This window comes from Pteropus vampyrus, unplaced genomic scaffold (genome assembly GCF_000151845.1).
Source record: "Pteropus vampyrus isolate Shadow unplaced genomic scaffold, Pvam_2.0 Scaffold22, whole genome shotgun sequence".
NCBI classification, from domain to species: Eukaryota; Metazoa; Chordata; class Mammalia; order Chiroptera; family Pteropodidae; genus Pteropus; species Pteropus vampyrus.
In genome coordinates this window covers 4,651,857-4,675,210 of record NW_011888803.1, presented here as the reverse complement: position 1 = coordinate 4,675,210, position 23,354 = coordinate 4,651,857, and the positions used below count along the sequence as shown (strand labels likewise).

At 33.2% G+C, this 23,354-nt stretch overlaps 1 long non-coding RNA gene across 1 annotated transcript; it reads right to left on the bottom strand.

Moving 5' to 3' along the window:
- Positions 1-2,135: 2,135 nt before the first annotated feature.
- LOC105289060 lies at positions 2,136-17,999 on the bottom strand. The gene is made up of 3 exons (XR_895639.2): positions 17,853-17,999; positions 7,521-7,524; positions 2,136-2,152 (listed from the first exon to the last, which is right to left on the bottom strand). It is a non-coding gene; the product is annotated as an uncharacterized LOC105289060 (long non-coding RNA).
- Between the last annotated feature and the right edge of the window lie 5,355 nt (positions 18,000-23,354).

Sequence of the window (23,354 nt, the reverse complement as noted above, 5' to 3'; positions counted from 1 at the left end):
CTGAACTGACTTATTACTACTAATTAAATCAAATCAGTAATCATAATCTCCCAAAAGTCCTGTACGAGATGGCTTCACAGGTGAATTTTACCAAACACTCAAAGAATTAGCACCTATTATTCTCAAACTATCTCAAAAGGTTCAAGAGGATGGAAGCCTCTTAAGCTCATTCTACAAGCCACCATTATCCTGAAAAAGACATTACGAATAAAGAAAATTATAGGCTGATATCCCTGATGAACATAGACCAAATATCCTCAACAAAATATTAGCAAACCAAATTCAGCAATACATTAAAAGATCATATACTATGACCAAGTTTGATTTATTCCTGGAACACAAGTTTGGTTCGATTTCCACAAATCAATTACTATGATACACCACATTAACATATTGAAGGAAAGAAATTATATAATCATATCAATAGATGTAGAAAAAGCATTTGACAATATGCAGCATCCATTTATTATAAAAACTCTCAGCAAAGTGAAAATAGAGGGAACATACCTAAACATAATAAAGGCCATGTATGACAAACTCACAGCTAACATATTCAATGGAGAAGAGCTAAAAACATTTTCCTTAAAATCAGGAACAAGAAAAGAATGTCCACTTTCACCACTTTTACTCAACATAATGCTGGAAGTCCTAGCCACAGTAATCAAACAAGAAAGAGAAACAAAAGGCATCCAAATTGGAAAGGAGGAAGTAAAATCGTCATTTGCAGATGACGTGACGCCATATATAGAGAGAACCTTAAAGATTGCACTGAAAAATATATTTTAGAACTGATAAATGAATTCAGTAAAGTAGCAGGATATAAAATTAATATTCAGAAATTGGTTGCATTTCTATACACCAATAATGAACTATCAGAAAAAGAAATTAAGTAAACAGACTCAATTACAATTACATCAGAAGAGCAAAATACCTAGAAATAAATTTAACTTAGGAAGTAAAGACTTATACTTGGAAAGTATACGTCATTGAAGAAACAAATTGAAGATAAAAACAAATGGAAACATACATCGTGCTTATGGATAGGAAGAATTAACATTGTTAAAATGTTCATACTACCAAAGCAATCTATAGATTCAATGCAATCCCTATCAAAATACCAATAGCATTTTTGCAGAACTAGAACAAATAATCCAAAAATATATATGGCACCATAAAAGACCCTAAATAGCCATGGCAATCTTGAGAAAGAAAAACAAAGTAGAGGTATTATGCTACCTGACATCAAACTTTTCTACAGGGCTATATTAATTAAAATAGCATAGTACTGGCATAAAAAGAAACTGAATAGATAGCCCAGAAATAAATCCATGGCTATAGGGTCATTTAATCTATGACAAAGGAGGCAAGAATATACAATGGAGTAAAGACAGTCTACTTAATAAATGGCATTGGAAAAACTGGACAGATTATAAAACTGGACCACCTTTTTATATCACGTGGAATAAACTCGAAGTGGATTAAAAACTTAAATGTTAGACCTGAAACCATAAACCTGCTAGAAGAAAACATAGGCAGCAAACTCTCTGACATTGCTCTTAGTAAATAATTTTTCTGATATACCTCCTTGGGCAAGGGAAACAAAGGAAAAAAAAAAAACAATAGGACTACATTAAAGAGTTTTTGTATAGCAAAGGAAATCATCAACAAAATGAAAAACAATCTACTGAATGGGAGGAGATATTTGCCAATGATATATTTGATAAGGGGTTAATATCCAAAATTTATAAAGAACTCTTACCACCAACACCAAAAAACCAAACAATTCAATTAAAAAATGGGTAAAGGACCTATTTCTTCAAAAAGGACATACAGATAACCAATGGACATATGAAAAGATGCTCAAAGTCACTAATCATCAGAGAAATGCAAATTAAAGCCATAATGAGATATCACCTCACACTTGTCAGAATGGCTATCATCGATAAATCAAAAAATAAGTGTTGGCTAGGGTGTGGAGGAAAGGAACTCCTTGTGTACTGTTGGTGGGATTACAAATTGTTACAGCCACTATGGAAAATAGTTTTGAGACTCTCCCCCAAATTAAAAGAACTACCATATGACCCAGTAATTCTACTTCCGGGTATTTATCCAAAGAAAACCAAAATACTAATTCGAAAAGATATATGAACCCCTATGTTTACTGCAGCACTATTTACAATAGCCAAGATATAGAAGCAACCTAAATGTCCATCAATAGATGATTGGATAAAAAAGAGGTAGTACATATATACAATGGAATATTACTCGGCCATGAAAAAGTAAAATCTTACCATTTGCAATAACATAGATACATTTACAGTATATTATGCTAAGTGACATAAATTAGACAGAGGAAGACAAATACTATATGATTTCACTTATATGTGGAATCTAAGGAACAAAATAAACGAACAAACAAAACAAAAACCTTTGGATACAGAGAACAAACTTGTGACTGCCAGATGTGAGGAGGAGTTGGGTGAGAAGGGTGAAAAAAGTGAAGAGATTAAGAAGTACAAATTGGTGGTTACAAAATAGTCATGGGGATGTAAAGTACAGCAGAGAGAATATAGTCAATAATCTTGTAATAACTATGTATAATGCCAGGTGGGTATTAGACTAACTGGGGGGATCACTTCATAAATTATATAAATGTCTTACCATTATGCTGTACACCAGAAACTAATATAAGATAATATTCAATGTCAACTAAAATTGAAAAATAAAAAATAAAAAATAAATAATTAAAATAAAATAACTAGAGAAATAAGCTCTTTCTATATACCTAAGAGTTCCTCCAATATGGTTCAATAGAGATTGATGAGTGGAAAGAGCAGATGATGTGTGAGTGAGAACAATATTGGAAGCTTGATGACTTCTCGCAGGTGTGTGCTCAAAGCCTAGGACAGTGCCTGGCTTTTATGTGCTCAAGACAGGTGGGCTGAATGAATGCATGGAGAACTATAAATGCTAAACATGTAAGTAAAGTAATCAGGAAGTTATATTGGAGGAAGAATCCTAGAAATTTTCTTTGAATAGAAACACCCCAGAATATATGTTAGCTAGGATCCCCATGGAAACATTGAAGATTTGTAGTCACCAAACTAACGGAATGGGGTCTCTCAATGCACTTAATAAAAATCTTTTATATTTTCTATTACTCTCAATAATTCTGAGATCTTAAGATAAGAACAGTTATGTCAATCTAAGTTTTTGATTCTTCGGTGTTTACTTTTGGCAGATTTTCATCTTGGACAATGGAACCAGGGTCTTTAAATACAGTTTATTTTTCATCAAATTAATTTTCTAGTTTATGTCCTTATTTGCCTCTGTTTTTTTCTTCCCAGTGCTTCATGATTTCTCTCAATCTTAAAATAAGTGTTAAAGTTGCTTTTTAAAAAGCAAATAATTTAGACAATGACATGCAATTAAAAATAGTTCATTTTTATCTCAGGCATGTGTAGGTCACCAAGTGTACCATATGCCTAACAAGTAGCTCCCAATAGTCACCCCTATTGTGTATTAGTCCTTAATGGACATCTAGATTGTTATTATTTTAAACTCTAATAGCAATAGTAGTCTCAATAATAATGGAATATTGAAAAATCCCTTATGTTGAATCTGGATGATTTTTAAGTTTTAAACAGGCAAAGGGAAACAAACCCAGCTCAATAGCTTTGAATGTTTATGTGATTTGATGTGAGCGCAGAGAAATTGCTAACTGTTGGTGAACAACAGAGTCATTCCCCCAGGAAAATCCTATGTGATGATGACTATATCATGGATGCACTCTATGCTGAGACTTATTTAGAACCTGAAAGCACAGAAGGGCTCACTTAGGCCAATATTTGGAAAGAATATCTACAACATTTTTTTACATCAATAATTAGCGAAAAATAGAAACCAATATTAAGGGAGAAAAACTAAACCACTGTTGAACAAAGGAATCATGACTAATAAAGGGCATGACCTCCCTCAGCACAAATCAGACCAGATGAGCTTATTTTTTTTTTTTTTATGGAATTACCAAATTGGTGGATAAAGGAAGGCAAATGAGGTTATAAGATCAGGACTTTAGGGAAATGTTTGATACAACAATTATTATTTCTTTAAATTCTTGGGTTATAAGTCCATCATTGGAGTGTGTGAAAAACAATTTACTACAACCACATGAGGTTTAATCCTAAGAGGAAAAGCATGATTCAGATTATAAATCTAGTCATAGAGAATAGCAAGTTAATATATTAAAAAAGAAATGATAATTTACATCAAAGAGTACTAAAAAGGAGACTAAAAGTGTCTACAGGCATTCTTCATGAAAATGCTAAAAGCAATAGCATACTATTTCTTGAACATGATAAAGAGTCGATATTTTAAACCAACAGCCAGTATTTAAAGGTGAAACCTAAGGATATATAATAAGCATTCTCAGTACCATCATTAATTTTTATTACTATTTGGAGATTTCTGATGGACCAATGTAACATAAAACTAAATATGAAGTATAAATCCTAAGTAGTTATAATCCACAGAGATCTGAAACAAAATATTGTTTACATGACTTAAAATATAGTTGTGTTTAATAGAATGCTAGAACTATAATTAAAAGAAGTAAATAATTAGAATTTTGGATAGAAGATTATAAATTTACAGGTGATTAAATAGTAATTATAAAGAAAAAAGTCTAATACATTTCATTTTATAAATGTAAAATCTTTATTTCATAAAGAATACCCCACTCTATATTTGATAAAGAGTTAATAATTTTGCAATTAAAAGAAAACATCCCATACAAATTTAAAAAATTTATAAGCACTGGGTAGAGGACATGAACAGACAATTCGCAGAAAAGGAAATACAACTAGTAAACGAACATATGGGAAAATGTTCATCTCATTAGTAGTCAAAGAAATGCAAATTAAACTTAGAAAAAATAAGTTACAGATTTTGTAGCTCGGTCTTCTGAGAAGGAGTGGGGAAGAGAAGCAGTTTGAGTCTTGGGATTTCCATGTGTTAGGGAAATTGTGAGATGTGGACTGAAAGGAGAAAGCCATATCATAGTAACGTATCTCCTACAGTTCTCTCCTGAAGTTGTCCTGGGCCCAGGTGGCTGGATGGTGGGGGAAGCGGTAAAGGAGGGAAACTTGGACAGAGAAGAAATCTGGCCAGCATGACATTATTTCCTTTACTTAAGTTGAAGTAAGAATTTCAATAAAAAAACTAAGGATGGTATTAACCAATATGAAATATGACATCATCTTCCAATGGTTACATTAGCAAAAAACTAAAAGAAAAGAAAATATTCATTGATAGGAAAAATGGTGTGATATAACAACTATTATTTATTTAAATTATTGCATTACAAGTCCATCATTGGAGTGTTTGAAAAACAATTTACTACAATTACATGAGGTTTAATCCAATATTCAGTATTATAAATCTGAATTATGTAATTTTTCTACCTATAATATCATTTACAATATTTCATTATAATTAACAACCAGTTAGAGAGGGTTAAAAGATTAGGGACTCAACCATAAAAATCATGTTTATTGAGTACTATGTTCTGGGCATTGCAGGAAGCACTTTACATGGATTCTCTAATTTAGTTCTCATAATGAGGTATATGTTGTTATTGTTGTTATTATTACCTCATTTTTACATAAGGAGACATTGAGTTTCAGGGAGGTTAAGGGACTTGCAAATATTACATCGCTAATAGATAACAAAGCTACAATTTGAATCTGGATATTCTGATGACAAAAACTATGGTATGATATATGCACATTGTTATTATGACTCCAAAAAGTACATAAAAATTCAAAATGAGATGCATAAAAATGCTGAGAGGCGTAATATTAAGGTGGTGGGATAAATAATACATTATTGTCTCTTTTTGAAGTTTTTAAGAATTAAAATACAACACTTTAAGATATTTTCTAAATGCGTAACAACTATCAGGCAATTAAAAATATTCAAACATATTTTCTCATCATAAACTTATCATACCAATAGGATACCTAATGATTAACCTAGGTTTAGGCTGATGATGAGTGTTACATTGTCCCCTTCAGGAACGTTTATTGAGGCTTATCCTACCTCTGAAGGTTTTGTAATCTAAACTTCTTCTTGGATAATACCTTTTCAATATATTTTTTTTAAAATTTAGTTTCAAGTATACAATATGTTGGTTAGACATCTGTATAATTCATAAAACGATTCCTTCAATTGCACCCTCCCTCCCCTGACCCTGCACCTAGCCAACGTATTAATGCTAATTGCATTTCCTGTCATGCTCCCCATGCCCGTGACCATTCATCAGGTACTAATTTGCACTTTAGCCCTTCACCCCATTCTTCCAGCCCCCCAAACCTCCTCCCCTCTGTCCAACCAAATTGTCTACTATATTTGTGAGTCCGTTTTTGATTAGTTTGTTCTTTTTATTCCTTAGGTTCCGCATATAAGCGAAATCATATAGTGTTTATCTTTCTCCGTCTGACAAATACCTTCTGGGTCCATCAAAGCAATATCTTTTTTCATCTCCTTCCTTTTCATATGTAGGAGTCTTGTTCTCTTATCCTTTCAGCCACTCTATATTTTGGTTGGAGCACTGATTATTTTTTTTTTCCATTTGAAGTACTTGTTGATAGGAATGTAGTTATTACCATTCTTTATTCCTGTTTTTGATACATGTTTTTTCTTCTTAAAGAAGTCCCTCCAACATTTCCTGTAATACTGGCTTGGTGGTGATAAATTCCTTTAGCTTATTTTTGTCTGGGAAGCTCTTCATTTGTCTTTCAACTCTAAATGATAGCTTTGCTGGATAAAGTATTCTTGGTTGTAGATCCTGGTTTATCATCCTGTCGAATATTTTGTGCCAAGACCTTCTGTCCTGAATAGTTTCTTTTGAGAAATCAACTGACAGTCCTATGGGAGCTCCTAGGTAACTGCTTTTCTCTTGCTGCTTTTACTATTCTTTCTTTGTGTTTAACCTTTGGCATTTTAATTATGCTGTGTCTTGGTGTGGGCCTCTTTGGATCCCTGATTTTCAGAATTCTCTGAGCTTCCTAGAGTTTTATGTCCATTTCCTTCACCAGGTTAGGGAAGTTTTCCATAATTATTTCTTCAAACAGCTGTTCAACATCTTGATTTTCTTCAGTTACGCTGATCAGACGAATATTTGGAACCTTAATCGTGTCCCATAGCTTCCTTAAATTATTTTTATAGTCTTGGCATCTTTTTTCTTGCCATTCTGATTGAATGTCCTTGGCTTTCTTGTCCTCTAGATAGGGCATTTGATCCTCTTTTTTTATTCACTTTGTTTATTCCTTTGTTTATTCCATTGAATATACTTCTCATCTCAGATAATGTGTTCTTTATTTCAGACTAGTTCCCTTTTATGATTTCCATTTCCATTTTTTTTTTTTATCTCTTTGTTGGAGTTCTCTACACTTCCCAAAAGTTCACTGAGTATCTTTATAACCAGTGTTTTGAACTCTGCATCTGTTAGATTATTTGACTCCACTATATCTGGATTTCTGTTCTGTTCTCTCATATGGTTTCTGCTTCCTTGTCTTCCCCTTTTGGCTGCCTTTCCGTGTCTGTTTGTATGTACTAAGCAAAGCTCCTAAGTCTCACGGTCTTATTAGTGTGGATTTGTGAGTAGGTGTCCAGTGGCATTGTTCTGAGAGCAGCTCAGCTGCAGTTTAAATTTAGCCCAAGTCTCTACCCCTCCAGGGCCACCTGTTATGATTCAGCAAGCAATCCACAGATGCTGTGCTCATAGTTGCCTCAAAAGGCCACACCAGAAACTGAGGCCAGCTGCCTCCAGTGTGAGTCTAGACGCTGCTCAGCAAGGATCACTTGACTCGCTGAGGATACATTTGGATGTGGCTTGGGTGTGGCCGCGAGTTGGGGGAGGTGGGGTTTCAGAGAATTCTCTGGGTGGAGCGACCTCTATTATCCAGTTTGATGATGTCCCAACTATGGCAGCACTTTGTATGACAACTAGGGCAGATGTGGAGGGGAGGGAGGAGAATTCAAAAGGAAACGATGGATACTGCAGGCACTTCTGTACAGAGCGAGTCTCGCTTGGGCCCTCACTCTGACAATGTCTCCCTGTAAGTCCATGGTGCCCCCTGCACGCAGCTTAATCGGCACTGGTGCTCAGAGCAAGCAGGTCCATCATTGTGAAAATCCACTCATGGATGTGGCCCCTTTAAGAGGCATCTGCTGCTGCTGCAGCCTCTGTCTCACTCAGGCTCTGGGGACTGGGCAGCTCCGTGTCCTCGCCCCTCCTACCTTCTGCCATTTCAGGGTGATTTCCTGGACTTCTCCCTAGTTGTATGGCTTGTTCATCAAGATCCCAGGTGATTTTTTCCTTGCTGCTGCTCCTTGTTTCCTGCACAACTTTGATTTGGTTGCCAGAGGGATGAGCAGAGCCTCTACCATTTACGCCATTTTTTTTCTCCTTGGATAATACCTTTTTCATTGTCTCAGTGTGAGTATATAGCAAGCGACACCCAGCCAAAACCTGGAATGATTTTACCAAAATTGGCCCTAATTTAAGGTTTGCTAATTTTTGTATTGACAATAACTAAAAGATGAAGAAGATGATGTTGATGATAGTACCATTTACTGAACATTTTATTAAATGGCAGACAACACACAATACTTTCTTCTCATTTTTTGTGCATCCATTTCTCAGAGTAACCTCACAATATTACTGTTGCCTTACTTCACATATTTGCTGATGATTGATTTTCCCCCTTGAAAATACTATTTATTTCTGTACTCTGGTTTTGTTGTTTCTGATAAATATAAAAAGTCATGTATTTATCTCCATGACCAAGTACTGTGTTATTAGTGTTTTCAACCCCTGTCTGAATGCATTATACCTCCAATAGTCACAGTGCATATTCAGTCTGCTTGGGTCTCAAAGAAGATGCGGCCAATTACTGAGGTGCTCATCTTCCATCATGCACAAATAAAGTGAACCTCATGCCAAATTGCAAAATGTTGAAGGTAGACATTGATAAGAGATACGGAAGGGAGAGAATGAGAGGAGGAGAAGAGAAAGGTAGAGAGGAAGGGAAGAGGGAAGTAGAGGGGAAAAGGAGAAAGGGAGGAAGAAATAAAAGGAAAGAGAGGGAAGAAAGAAAAAAGGAAGGTAAGAGGGAGGAAAGAAAGAAAGAAAGGAAGTGGTGAGATTCTTTATTAACAAAGTTATAATGTACAATTTTGTGAAACCCTATAAGCTTAGCAAACCCAGTCAGGCATTCTAGGAACACTATGGTGTTTGACCTGCCTCCACAAAGCAGGCTGGACAAACTCTCAGATTATGAAGGCACTAGGCAAAGTTTTCTTGGTTGCCAGGATTCTGCTGTTCCCTCTTCAATGCTGGAAAGGTGTAAAAAGTAAAAATTATCCCCATAGGCAGCTGAGTAAATGCCTAATGGTTCTCTGGAATAAGTTAGCAATAAATGAGTATGCCTAACCTTGGACTTCACACTTTTGAACTGAGCAGTTTGTAAATTGACTTGCGAAGAAAGGCTAAGTGTATCTATATTATTCAGCCTAGTATAAGGAAGAGTGAACAAGGCCAATTGAAGGAGTGGCATAAGCCAATCTACCAGAGAGTGGAAGCTGGTACTTATTGCTCCTTGGTAACAATATTATTGTTGTAGAATTTTTTTAAAATTGAATTTATTTATTTTTTTGATCATGGTAAGCATAGGACCGAATATGGGTCACTTTGTTCTAAATAACAGAATATCAAAGGATGTATTCTTGCTTTAAAAATAGCATTGATGATAGCATTTTGGAAAAAAAAAAAAGAATTAAGTCTAAGTGATAAAGCAGAGCTTAATTTATCCCTGAGGCCAGCACTATATTATAGCATAAATCTAGTACAAGCCTCCACAGAAGGGGGTCCAGAAATTTCATTACCAAGGATCTCTTTTATACATAGTCAAGAGTCATCTAAGATAAGATGCTATGTAATTATTCTATGTATGACATCTTTGAAATATTTCACTTTAAAATTCCCTAATCCTAGAACCAGTAGTAGAATGTTAGAAGTCCTTAAGGATGGTCACCTTTCCAATATGTTTGTAAGTATTAAAATTCTTTCTATTTGTATAAATTTTTCTGAAAACATAAATGTTCAACTGATACTTGTTGTAACAGTTGGTTCATTAATAGCTTCTTATCGATAAGATTTCTCTTCTTGTTTATACCCGCATATTATAGATGATTAGCAGTTTTCCTGCCGTGTAATAGCTTAAATAATTTGAATAAAAATTCAAGGCCCTTCATAATCTGATCCTACTTAACTACTTATCTTCTGGCCTTTCAATGGCAAAATCTGGTCATTTATCTTATAGCAAACACCTGGACATCCTTCCATTTTCAGCTTCGGTGATACCTTCCTACATGAAGACTTCCTTGATTCCCCAAGCCTGACTTAAATGAACTTGTAAAGATGTATATAAAACTAAATCTGGTCTCAGTTACTCACATCTCATTTGACTACAAGCCTCCTGAGGACAGAGATAAAATCTTGTTGTCTTTGTGGGCTGGGAAGCTAGTATGTTGTCTGAAACAAAACCTCATGATAACTGGCTTCCCAAGGATGTCCTGAAGCAGACAGAACATGATTGATGCTGGGCATGGTCTTCCACCCACACCTGCTCTCACATTAGGGCTGACTGAAAAAAGGAGGAATATTTTCCACTTAGGGAGGCAGAGGGTGGAATATCATGTCTACAATTCTGTCTCATCTCATCTTCGTGCCTGGGGACAAATGAAATGGTGCCAACTAATCAGAAAATGCCTGTAGTAACAGTCACTGTGCTGAATGCTCAACAAACCCCAGGATCCTAAATGGGTATGTTAGCCAGGGTGCACACAGAGTGGTTATATAAATGAGAATGGGCTACCACAGCTGAGACCTGCACATATTTGAAGTGTGTGCCAGGACCCCCAGAAATGCAAGTAGATTAGCTGGCCAGGTTTGCCCTAGTCATTTCATTAGTCCCCTAGCAAGGCAATTTTAAACTTTATAGAATTAAACATTTTTACTCAACACTGTGTTATGGTGGAGCATTGTCGTATGTCTTAATAATTACTTTTGAATAGCTAGATAAAAGGGTAGGATTAAGTATTCGGATTAGTCTGATTAATTTCAATACTTTAAAGAATAGACCTATCGCCCTACACATTCTGATACTACAGTTTCTCTATATCTATGTGTATGTGTGTATAAATATATGATATTATATATAATAGATGTCTACTTATGTGTATGACTATATATGTTTATGTGTATATTCATATTTATATATATTTAAAGGTGGTCATAACATATAACACATTGTTGACTTCTGTCAAATCTATTGCTAATTATCAGCTTTTTTCATGCATGGTATTACTAAAACTAAGCTTCATGTGATTAATCTTTGGACCTATTGTATCTTCATATTATCAAATATATTAAATCTAATCTTTGCTTCAGTTTATTGCTTCAGGTTGTCTGGATAGAGCCAGATTCACATTCTGCCTCCTAAATCACTTGCTTTTTCCTCCCTAGCTTTGAATCATCTTCAATTGTGGTGGCCCACCCTCTATGTCATTATCTAAATTCTTGAAAACAAATATTTGAAGTTAAGTAATGAGGTGCCACATCTATGTCATACCACTGGAAATCACCTTCCAGGCTGACACCTAGGTCTTTATTAATTAATCTATTTTTTTCCTTGGATAATCTAACTTATCTTTTTCCATGGTGTACGTGAGAAGCAAGGCCTTTTTTGTGGTCCTAGGTACCTTATGCCTATTGTATTTCCCTGATGTGCTCTGTACATAACATTACTAAAGAAAAAATGCTTCCAGTTAGCCTTTGTTCTTAATGAACCCATATAAGTCTCTTGATTGTAGCTTCCATTTCTATGTTTTCAAAATCCGTCCTTGTAGTAATATATTTTGAATCTTGTAAAGGATTTATATGGAGCTCATTTGTCTATCATTGAGAAAATTGAAGATTAAAGTGTTGTTTGAGATTTTCACTTGTAGGTTTTCAACTTTCCCTATGGTCATGCCCCCAGACTCATTCTACTTAGGATTTTTCAAAGGACAACATTTTGAAAAGTGAGATCAAGAGCTATTCATTCTTTCATCCTTGGAGAACTAAACCAGGTACAATTATTCATTCATTTATTCAAAGTTTTCAACATTTATTGAGCACTTTCTAAAAGGTTCTGTACAGAATAAACTTGGTTACTAGAATTTAGGTATTTTCCAGGATAAAACAGTGGTTCTAAAAGTATGATTCCCAAATTAGCTGCATCAGCAACACATGGAAATTGCTAGAAAGGTAAATTTCAGACATACTGAATCAGAAACTCTTGGGAGCTATGCTTTTAACAAGCCACAACCTCTTGAGTAATTATAACGATGGATATTAAAGTTTGAGAACTATTGGAACAAGACACATATATAAGGGAATAATTATAGTATTACACTACCGTTGTTGTCAACATGTTTCTGGAAAACAGAGAAAGACTGAGCGAAAATTATATGGGAGTGCATCATAACCTGTGCCTTGTTATACATATATGTGGACAAAGTTTAGTTAGGAGTTTGGCTTCAAAAAATCCTTTATGGAAAGAAAACATCTTTCCATCTGCCTGTTGATGTACATTATTTGAATTGGCAAAGTTTGTTATTAAACTATCAGAAAATTAGTCACCTCAAAACCATTTTTGGAATAAGATGAGGTAACAAACAACAAATTTATCAACTAATTAATCAAAGAACCATAAGCAGAGGAAGCCCAAATCTAATGAGGTAACATGCTGAAACTTACTCATACTAGATCAGCCAGTCCATCAAGAGATAAGCTTTTCAGGTCGTACAGGTGTTAGCAAATGGATGCAAGTAGGGTACACATGAGAAAAACAAACTTGACTGCACTGATATTTCTCCCTTGTAATTACCCTCTTTGATCTCCTTCCATAAAGTGAGTCTTTGGCCTTGCCTAATACCTTTATATCTTAGAGGGACATGGTTCCTGAGCTCCATGATGCACTAACATACTTCGAATAATTTATGAAGACTTTTGTTCACATTTTATTTCTAAACAGAGTTTAACTTTATTCATCTTCATTCTCAGATGATTCATTAATTGAAGTATTGCTGTAATAGTTTTCCAGTTTTTTTAATTGATTCATGCAGAGTATACAAGATCTTACTGACATTGCAGATTTAAGAATGACCTTCCATTTCATATGAACAATAGACCACACACATTGGTGTGTGGTAGCTAAGATCTTTATGTTATGGCTCTATGTTCTGGGCCTCCTGTGTTGACTCTCTCACATGACTGCCCTTCAGCTATACCTACTACAGACCTTTATTTCAGAACTTAGTTCTTTTGTTTGTTTGTTTATCTGTTTATGTACCTGTCAACTCTATTGGAATTTGAGCACACTGAGTTTTCTGTCCATTTTTATATGCCCAGCAATTAATACAATGTTTTAGAGGTGATTTGTTCTGTAAGTATTTATTAAATAAATGAATGAATTGTTATGTAATAAAGCATGTAACTTGTTCAAAATTATGGCATACTCTTTGAAAATAGCCTCTGTATTTCCTAATAAACAATTACAATAGAAACTATCACAGAGATTTAAGGCTATATCTTTATACTGTACTTCAGGTTACTTCTTGCATATGATAGGACATTTCATTTATAAATAACGAAAGTGATTAATTGTGGAATATATATCTCATATTGTGTTGGATGCTTTACATTTCTTATCTCACTTTATATTCAAAACAAGCAAATGTTTACAAGTGAGAATATTAGCAAATACATTTAATATTTTTAATGAAAACAGTTTTAGAAATCTAGGTTTAATTCCAAAAACATCATTTTCATTTATATTTATATTTTTCTTTCATCATTATTCTACTCTCCATCTTTTAATCATTTTTCTACAGCTCTAGTTCATTTCTCTGCCATATGTTGAAACAACTTGGTATATAAAAATAGAATTTGAGCAAATAGCTACCACAATTTATGCAGAACACTAAGGTTTTATCTCTATGGCTATTGTCCAAAAAGGCATAAAAAGGAGAAGTGGTTGGTTCTAGTGTCCTTGGTTCATTTAATGGTTCCGTGGGTGGTGAAGACCATAAATATGCTGCCTCCCACTCAAGGCCAGTATTAGTGAACTACAGAACACGAGAACTTATTCTGCTTTTCAGTAACATCTGCCTCACTTGGGTACACATGGTCCAAAAAGATAGATTTTTAAAAGCATTTTATTAGCATACTGAAAATCCTCATTAAACACTAAACTAGAAAACTCACTAGTCACATAATATTTGGAAAACCGTCCTTCATGAGACATCAAAGAATAACTCTAATATGTTTTTCTCATCTCTAATGTCAATGATTCTATTATACTTTGTGTAACTTAATACTTTTATTTTCAAATGAAAATTTATTAAATAAAATGAAGTTTTTAAAAGCACAAGAGGGTAAAATCATATTTAATGAGGAATGAGACGATTTTAAGTGCTACGGTGTGTTCCTAAAAGAATTGGAATCATTAAAAATTCTGAAGTACTCTGCCTTAAGCATTCTGATAGTAAGGTAAGTTTTAATTGTCTTCAAAACTTACTATCTAATTTTTTTTTTTTCATGGAGAGGGTTGTCTGAGAATGAAACATGCAAGTATCTTTAGGATGCCTACATTTAGTTGTATAAATAATGTTGTGAGTATAATAATTTTCATGTAGAAATAATAGCAATTATTTAAGTTTCTTTAAGACAGAATAAGCTTTTAATGAATCACCTTGTTTTAAATTTTCTCAGATAAAACAGACAAAAGCACTACCTTAGATAAATTTAGGATTTTTTTTTTTGTTGTAAACAACACACATTGTATTGTTTTGTGAAAGGCAAAACAAAACAAAAAAGAAAAAATCCAAAAACCTCCAGCAATGACATAATAGTTTTGGATTTCATAAAGTTTTGTATCTTTTCTTTAAAATCCTGGGTCAATGCCAAAGTTCAATTTCTGCTATACCAGTTGTATTCCATAAAAAAGGTAAAAATCAATTAAAGTTATATATTCTAGAAAAGCATCTAAATGTATGGAAACATTATTAAGTTAAAGCCTTTTTTTTGTTTGTTTATTCTGGCAGTTCTCCTCCAAAATGTGTCCAAACCACTTTGTTTCACTGTAGTATAAAGGAAGCTCTGTATTTTCTTTTCTTGGCAGGTGGAGGCAGAACTAATTCAAAGAGGAACTTCTTTGGTAGTGTGTGGGGTGTTACGGAAACTGTCTAACTGATGACATCACCAGCAAAGAAGAAACTCTCAAGGCTATTTCACTGGCTGTGAAAATCAGTACAAGCTGCTGTCTGGTTTGCAATATCTCAGTATCAAAGCTTAGTGATAATAAAAAAAAATTAATAAATAAAAGACCTAATCCCAATACTAAAGGTAGTCTAGTGTTTCCTGGAAGATTACAAGTACTTCATGCAAATTAATGCTCAAGTTCAATGATATCTGGTTTTATGTAACTTGTTTTTATGCCATAGCTTTTCTGAACCAAAGTTATTTTTTTTTCATGTTCATAGGAAATATGAATTGATTTAGTCTAGCTTTCCTTTGCTTACAGGAAAAAAAAAAAAGTACACATGGCCTTTCAAGTGAGCCAATCACTTCAGAATAAGGTCATCCATTCAGCTGAAGCAAGATTGCATTTAGAAGCAGAACAATAAGCCCAGTATAGGGAGGCATACATTTTGCCTGAAGTAGACTATATCTAAATGTTTTGTGCAAAATTCTTTAACCCTAACTCAAACAAAAAACAGCCCTGGAAATGTTGCGTTGTGCCAAGTAGCTGGCTACCAGTCTCAACAACTAAAGTATTTGTATATTTATATATATGTGCATGTATTTATTTATATATATATTTATATATATATTGATTTATATATAAATATGTATTATTTATATATAAATAAATGTGTGAATATTTATATATGTGCATATATATTTTTATATACACATTAATGTATAAGTATATAGGTATATGTACATATGTATGTATACACAAGCACACATATTATTTTTTAATCCCTGATATAGCTAATTTAATGAAAGAAAAAAAATAACTTTCTATCACCATATTTTAGGGGTCATTTGTCAAAAATGCATGCAGTTAAACATATTGTAGCATTTGTTTGAAGGGGAAAATACATTTTTTAAAAAAAGAACTATCAAGTAAACAAAACAAAAACTACAATTAAGCTATCAGTACATAAATTAATATCTTTACATTACTGTTGACTATAAAATTTTAGAGCTTTTTCTTTGGTAAATCTTTAGCAAGTATTGCTTCAAGGAGCAATAATGGCCCAAATTGCAAATATTTTAATGATAATTATATTTTTGTTGCCAACTATTATATTTATTGAATCCCCAAGTATATACTCGTGCATTTTCTCTATCTTTCTGTCCTCGTTTCTTTTGTTCTATGTATCATTTTCCTCTGTCTCTGTCACAAACATACACACACACACATACACACACACACACACCTATAAACATTAATTTTCTTTAATTATTCTTTTTCACTTTATTCAAAGCAAGCACCAACATTTATCATTTTTTCTTACATCAAATATATATATGTTATATACATGTAACATACACACACACACATATATGTAATCATGGGCATGTATAGAAGATTCAGATTTTCTGGGGAGGGGAGGATTGTGTTGCAAGATTTTTTATGGTGATAGAGAAGGTCTTATAACGGAGTTAGTTATGCCAAAAAAGGGGTAGAATAATAAGAATGAGCTCCCCAAGTGGATGGGCATGTGGGAATGTCAGTAAGCACATTTCATACATCAGTATAGTACATTAAATGGGCTGGAGAAATACAAAACAGTGGTGTGGTGGGAAAGTGGGGCATAGAAATAGTGGGACAGACTGATAGCAGTTCAGGAATATAAAGTGTGAAGAAGAGACTTTAAAGACATGTTGAAATCATTAGGGATCAGATGGTAAAGTTCTTTGTATGCCATTGATGTAGTTTTGGCTTTATCTTACATGTGGCAGAGAGTCATTAAAAATTTTTAAACAATGGGTTGACACATGCAGATGTACATTTAGATCACTTTCCAGCAGATGTGTAGCGAATAGAGAGAAATGGGGCAAGGGGAAATATAGAGGCCTTAACTAAGAAATGGTCAATGGAGGTTGAGATAGCCAACTTTTTTGAGAGATAGTAAGAAGAAAAAATTGGTAAGATTTGGTAAATGATTAGATAAAGAGAAAGGAAAAGCAAATTAAAAACATTGCCCGGTTACAGGCTTGCTCGTGTATGGAAATTGGTGACAATTACCAAGAAAAGAGACATTTGAAGAAGAACAGGATTGGCAAGAAAGTTGCTAGATATTTTGAATTGTGTGACTGTAAGATAATAAGTTGGCTGTATGGGTCTGGAATTTGAGAGAAAGTTAATAGTGGGAGAATTTATAAGTCATAGGTGTTCAGAGGATGATTAAAATCATCTCAGGAAAATATGTAGCATAACAAATAGAATTTATGATAAACCACTGGAGATATGATATTTAAGAATAGATAGAAGAGAAGTAGAAATGATCAAAGAAATAGAAGAAGAATGAAAAGAGCCTTATGTCATAGAATCCAATGTATGGGAGACTTCCAAGATCATAGATTTAAAAAGAAGTAACTAAAATTTATTAGAGACTTTAAAAAGATACATAAGGCTAAACTTTAAATATAGAGGCACTGCCATGGGTACTCCCATGTTCTTTGCAGTATTATTTCAATAGTCAAGATATAAAAACTACTTGAGTGTCCATCAATGGATGAATAGGTAAAGAAGATGTGGCATGTATGTACAATGGAATATTATTCAGCTATAAAAAAGAATGAAATCTCGCCATTTATGACAACATAGATGGATCTTGAGGATGTTGTACTAAGTGAAATAAGTCAGACAGAGAAAAGCAAATATCTTATGATCTCACAAGTGCAATTTGAAACAAAAGAAAACAAACTCATAGATACAGAGAACATATTGGTGCTTGCCGGAGGCAGGAGTTAGAGGATGCACAAAATGAGTGAAGGGAGTCAAAAGATACAAACTTCCAGTTATAAAATAAATAAATCATGGAGATATAAAGTACTATGTGATGACTATAGTTAATATTATAGTGCATATTTGAAAGTAGCTAAGAGAGCAGATCTTGAAATTCTCAAAAAAAAAAAAAAGAGTATGTAATTCTGGGCCAGTGAAAAGCACAAAGAGCAACAGTAAAGTAAGAAAACTAGGTAGAAAATCTAGAATCTGTATAAAATAAGTTCTGCATTTAATTTTACAATTCTTTCTTCTACTACTCTCTGGTGACAGTGGTTTTGTAGGTTTTCTAGCATGTTACTATAAATATTTTACACTAAACTTGCATCTTTGGATAACTGTAATTTTGAAAAGAACACATCTTGCTAAATTGAATTTACTACTTCTTTTTCTGGAGCCATTTATACCTATCCAGGTGAATTCCCTAATAAAGACTTCATGAAGATGATGGAGATGCATGTGATTCCTTCTACCTACATGACTTACTCTTAAACGTTACTGTAGTAACCAGTTCACTTGTTATTCAAAAACTGGGAAAAGCAGGAAATTCATGATGACTAAAAGAGTCAGTCTTTAAAGATTTTCATAGATATTTACAAGAGGAAGGTGTGAGAATACCCATTGAGAATCAACTTACGATCCCTAATGTCTCCTTTCCTCAGCAGAAAAGAAGGAAATTTATGGGCAGTAGCAGAGAATACAAAGAAACTACTATTCTTTTAGAACATACAGAGACTCACAACCTTTGTTAATAATGTCCATGTACATTAATAGACACATTTAGTCTTTAAAACAGTTCTTTCAGATATTTTACCCCATTTGCCAATGAAGAAAGCAAACCTTAGAAAAATTAAATAATATGTAGAATATCAGACAGGCTAGTCAGTTTTACCAGTGCCATTCAAAGTCAAATGACTAAATGTCAATGGTATTGTTTAAAATTCAACAACTTTTAACTAAGTTTGAACAAACACAAAAGTTGAATCAAAGTAGCAAATCGTAGATGTCATCCTAATTATGCTTTGTGGTCATCACTTGAAGTTCTCCATTATTGTTCCCAGACAATATTACTAGATAATTCAGCATCATGAAGATATGTCTTCATATCACGAAGAGAAGGTCTCTCACTTTTTTTGATTCAAGAAAGAATAAAACATTTGATTTTTTTTTTAGTATTGATAGAAATAAACATAATAAGTGGAGATAATCACAATGTAAAGAGGGAGGATGATGTATATAACCAATCATCAATTACATCCAATTTGAAAGAATGTGAGTTATTTATATATATGAGTGGAAGTGTAAACAAAAGATAAGTGTCTATAAATTTTATTTATTACTTTCCTTATACTTTGATAACTTTATACATCATGTCCACTTTCTATGCCTTCAGTCTTCGTTTTGGTTTCTACCTTGATCAATGTGACATATTGTCTAAACCACCTGCATCCCTTCTGTCTTGACCCTGTTCACCTGACATCATACAAATAGACTTTTTGTTAAAATTTCATACCCTTTTTGATAGAATGCCCCAATGGGAAACCCAGCTAGTCTTGATCCAGTATACCTCTACTTGAGCTCCAGACTTAGGTGGATCAGCTGTCAAATAGGATGGAGAAGTAAATAAAAACAAATAAATGCTGAGAACAACCAGTTATTTCAATCCAAGTCTCAGATGAGTTACAGATTTAAAATATTCATTACCAGTATCTTATTGTTCCTAAACCCTCAAAGATACTACAGGTTGTGAAAACTTCTGGTGACAGATTACTGCTTAGTAAAGATATTGCTTAGAATTGTGGAATTCTAACCAATTGTTTCACTCCTCTCTCTCTCTCTTTTTTAACAGTAATATAGATACTAAAAAGTATAGTTTTAATCTTTGGAGTACTCAATTATTTTATCATATTTCATGTTAAAAATGGTTGGATTTGGACAGTAGCATTAAATTTCCATATCTATAAATCTAATTGTTTTACACTTGGGTTTATCACATTAAAAATGATCGATATTTACTCTTTTTTGTATCTTTACTCTTTATGTCTTTACTCATGGAGTGAATACATAAGTTAAATTTTTGGTTGCAGAGAAGAACCATGAAGAACTGTATATACTTTGGAAGTGGGTCAAAATACAAATGGTAGGCTTTTGTTCCAGTTTAAATAAAAGAAAATGTGATTCTTAAAAAGGCAAAAAATCATATAAAAATAAAAATAGAAAATTTCAAGGCTCATTTTTCCCTTGTCCTTGTCAAAAATTCATCTCATGTTTTTACTGTCTGGCTTTCTGTTGGTTAAGAGATGCTTTAAAACAAAAACTCGGCAGAGCTAAGAGCTTAAGAATGACTTAAATCCTCTACAGATACAGAATGTAAAAATGATCCATCTTCACAAAAAAACAGAAGTCTGTAGACAACACTAAATGCTCTTAGAAAAGTCATTTCAATTGGATTTACTTAAGAGTTTTTCATTTCATATTAGAAATAGAAATGTATTAATAGAGTAGATATGTACAGAGGAACCTGAAGAAAATATCATGGTATTTATAGAGTTTCATTATTAGGCTATTGTTTCCTCAGTACAGTATAAAGAAGCATTAATTTATCTCTCAATGTGTATTTCCGAAAATCTTTTAACTTGACAAATAAGAAATTTGCCTCTCTGAATTGGGAAAAAATAAAAGAAAGCATAGCTCATTTACATTATTGCTACACAGAGATAACATTTAAATGAGCTGATTGGTCAGCAGCATACTGAATGACTTTTGTTATTTATTTGACCAAATTAATCCATCATTTAGGTCTAGGGTAAACAAAGCTTTAAGCTCTCTGGTAACTACTCTCATGTGAGAGTTCTACCCAGTTGATAGTCCTGCAGTCCCTCAAAGGGAGGGTAATTCTGTATTAGAACAGGTTTTTTTTTTTTTAATTGTCAAAATTTATGGAAAATTTGTTATGTATAGACATCTCTAGAGGAAAAATTATTCAGTTGGATTACCGTAGGATTGACTCATTAACAGCCTAATTTGAATAATGACTAAGTTACCCTTTAGCATGCTTTGACTGTAGCAAGGGGATTATTGTAGTATCACAGGAAGCCTCTGTTTCCGATATTAAATCAAAGTTCTCTATTCTTGATCTTGATGGCTGTTAGGAATATTACACATTACTAAATTTTGTCTTCTTATTGTAATGCAGGTTTCTTTGTCAATAATTACATCCAAATACTTAAATGATGTAAATATTCATTTTGCTTAATAAATATCTACTGGTATATAAATACATGCAGTAACTATAAAAGTGCTGATAACCAAAAAGAATAATCCATATTTGTGAATATAATACAGTGATATTTATGTGTGTCTGGAATAATCTAACAAAAAAAGTGATAGGAGGTCCTACGGACTGATAATCTCAAAACATAACATGTTTACAATGATTAAAGAACAGAAAGCAACCTGCAAAATTAAGACATTAGGGTAGATTAAATAAATTAGGTATTCCACCTAATAATAATGGAATATTACTTGATTATTTGATAAGAGATTTTAATAACACAAGAAAATCTTTATATCTTAAAAAATTATAAAGAAATGTAACAAAATGTTAGCCATATGTGATCATTTGAGTGATCAAAAGATGGGCATTCTCTCTCACTTATTTTAGTCAAAAAAATTAAGAAAAAATACAAGGAATACAAATTCTATGAGGACAGGTGCTTTTTGATCTGTACTGAACACTTACTCTATTCTCTGCAAAAATGGAAAATATATCTTATATTTTTTGAAATTAGCTTTCATTTAAAAAACTTGCATATAAATTTGAAAGCCCCTGTTTTTTTATCTCTTGCAAAGAAGTTAGCATAATGGTAGGAGGAAAATATAATTCCATTAATGACTAAAGTTTGCTTATATTTCCAACTCTAAGCTTTCTGATAGTAAAAAAAAAAAAAGAAAAATCAAAAATTAGCTACAAAAGTTATAAGATTAACCTTGAATGTGATGAAAAGAATTCTTTGGAATAAGCAAGGATTTATCCAGCTCTTAGTTTTGAAAAATTTTCTCATGTGACACTTCATAAGCAGAGGAGATACACAGTGATATAACGAAAAAAAAAATCATGCTTAAAAAACTTTCTTATGTTAATGTCAAGGTGAGATTCCTACAGTATTTTACTATAGGAATACCTAATAAAAGCCTAAAACATCATGCGAAAGTATCTGGGAGAAAGCAATCCTATAGAGCACCAAAAGAGTAACATTTAGTATTTAGCCTCCAGACGTGGTGTCTATTAAGGCTTGAAGAAAGAATAGACTCCATACCCTTAATTAAACATAAACCAGGGGGACAAAGGGCTTTCCAGGAATGAAGAGCAGTACTAATAGGAAATTTGTTTTTGAAAAAAAAAAATATTGTGTACTCTACTAGAGCAGAGATTTATTTTAGAAGAGGCAAGAAAAAATTTGGTTAATAAATATTTGTTGTATAAAAAATAAGGGAAAAATATTTATACTTTTTTGGACTTCTAAAAGAGGTTTCTATTTCATTCTTGGGTGCCTGAGATGGAAAATCAGATTAATAGGACAAATTGCTCATTTTTCTTACTAAGAAAGTAGAAATTAATATTGATTCATTTATTCATTTATTTCTTTATTCAACGAACATTTATTGAGTGCCTCTAATGTACCCGTCTCCTTTGTGATACAGTGATTTACAACAGAGTCCTTGTCTTTAAGGAGCACTTATCCATGGACTTCTTCAAGGCTTTGGGCCACGCTGTGTGGAATCAATGAAGTCCTGGGCAAGAACTTTAATATGATTTGTCAAATTTAAAGTGCTGAAATTAAAGCACAAGAGCCATTGGAGCTATCTTTTCTCAGTAAGAATGCAACCCAAACTTCAATCAGAGTAAGTTCGAGTATTACTGAGAGACTAATTTTCTAAAAAGCTCATTGGAGTATCACAAATGATTATTATAATATTTTCACTCAGCAGTCTCCAAAATGGCAGCTTAGAGACTTTGAAATCAATGGAGCTCTGCTCAAAGGGAATTAAGACACATGGTGAGAATGTAGCCCAAGGTATCACTTAATGAATGATATCAACAAAATAAACATATATTTGAGCTGTCATGGTGGTTTATTGTCTCTTCTTCTTTTTCTTTTA